We start from the raw sequence: 2,162 nt of genomic DNA, 5'->3' as shown, positions 1-2,162 counted from the left end.
GCGTGAGCAAGGTTATATGTTTGTGTATTGTATTCTGTGTCTAATAGTGTCCAAAACGTGTGTTTTTTAAACTGTGTAAATCTCTTCCTTAAAATAAAAATAAAAGAACGACAAATAAATACTAAAACTGAACACTTACAGCTTAATNACTGACCCTAAATCTTTTGGCTTTCCTTTTGCCCCGCTATCTTATGTTATACTGTATTTACCATATTTGTATTAATGCTTAACATAAAATACTTGTGTTTCACAACTAACTGATTGTCATAAACTTAAACAACACAATACTAAGGTAATAAAATTAAAACTAAAAAGAATCAGAGATAATAACGGTAATCATAATAAAATAAATTTTGCGAAATCCTTTGAGATTTACGCCCTTCTTCAAACTGGTTCTGTNCCACTTTCCTCTTCTTCTTCTTGACTCTGGTGACAGAAATTTCGATGAGTTTTCTCCTGGCACCTCCTGCTCTTTGGTCATCACCTCAACCTCCTGTGCTATCTCCGAAAACTCGAGTGACACGGGTGGGGTTTGGTGCAGCCGCGCCAAGTTTTTTGCCTTAATTATTTTTTATGGTTTGATTTTTCACAAAAGGCAAAGTCTTACTATTTATACAATAATTTTATACTTTTATATCGTTACTGTAAAGTTTGTGCACAATATTTCACGTGTAACGTTTGTGAACAATTTATAAAATAAACGTAAAACGTCACTGAAAAATTCATTCACNACGTTCCAGTTGTAACGGTTGTAAAACGTTTGATAAATTTATATTATAAAGTTTATAAATGTATATTGTGAAGTTTGTGCACAACGTTTCATATGCAACGTTTTTGAAACTTTGCTAAACATATAGTCGAGTTATTGCCACAATCAGATATCTCAATTATTGTATCATTATTTGAGTTGAGAATTAACACAAATGACATTGTTTGTGAGATTTATTCTCCTGTTTGTTAATTACATAATTTTTGTTATTTTCTTATTTAGATAATGATAAAATAATTGAGTTCTCTGATTTTGGCAATAACATTCTTCACAATTGTATATATATGTACATGCAAAATATATATATATATTTATTTATGAAAGGTATATTTTAAATATTTTCACACAAGAGTTTTATAATATATGTAATTTTTTAATTATTTATAAAATACAAATATATTTAAAAATATTTTTATATATACATCTATATTTATTTATAAATTTTGATGTTCTNCTTCTCATCTTGACCTGTAACAAATAGATTTAATAGGTGTGNAAAATATATTGTGAAAAAAACATTATTTATATTATTAATGAAAAATATACTTGTTGTTTCTCTTACATTAGATGTCTAGNTTTGGCGTCTTTAAACCATGTGGACACATGGTCTTAAAAGTTTGTATTGGTATANATAGNAAAATGCAGTTTTTATTGCATTTATAAATATTATAACAATTATAAAAATTTATAAAAAATGTATAAAAAATTTATAAGAAATATAAAATTATTTTTTTAGTTTGTTTAGTTCACAAAAAAATGGTAACAAACAAATAAATTGCATAACTTCCCTTTTTGCGCTGCAGTCGAGAGTTAAAAATAAAGGTAAGAAATTCGTGACTTCTACATACTTTTTAAAATTTCCGTTGCACGTAATAAACTCACTTAATAATTTTCTTTATGTCCAAACCAAGAGCATTTAGATCTCAACTTAATAGTAATTAGTTTCTCCAATTCATTTTTAGCTTGAGCTTGTGGACAGTATTTCTTCCTAATAAATAGAAGAACATTTCCTAAAAAGAAATAAAAANAGTTTATGTTTTGTGTAGCCTAAACCTTCAGTTTTAAAATATCCAAATATATTTTATTATTAAAAGAATTTATATCAATTTTGATGCATATTTGTTCTCAAGATAAAAACTCGTCAAACTCACGTAATTTTATATATACTTCTTAAAAGGTTTTGTGGGAATTATATTCGTCGTAATATTTGGATTTGTTGAAGCAGCTGCGTTTGAAGTAACATTTATATTAATTTGAGAGTCTAATTGTTTTAAGAATTTATTTTGCTGTTCTACCATTTTTCTTGTTGCCAAAACATTTTGTAATATTTTCAATATTACGTAACTATTTAAAACTTAATATTTGTCAAATAAATATTTTGGAAAAGTTACAT

The sequence above is a fragment of the Pseudomyrmex gracilis genome, unplaced genomic scaffold (genome assembly GCF_002006095.1).
Source record: "Pseudomyrmex gracilis isolate BER0280 unplaced genomic scaffold, ASM200609v1 scaffold_710, whole genome shotgun sequence".
NCBI lineage: Eukaryota > Metazoa > Arthropoda > Insecta > Hymenoptera > Formicidae > Pseudomyrmex > Pseudomyrmex gracilis.
This window is presented reverse-complemented; position numbering follows the sequence as displayed.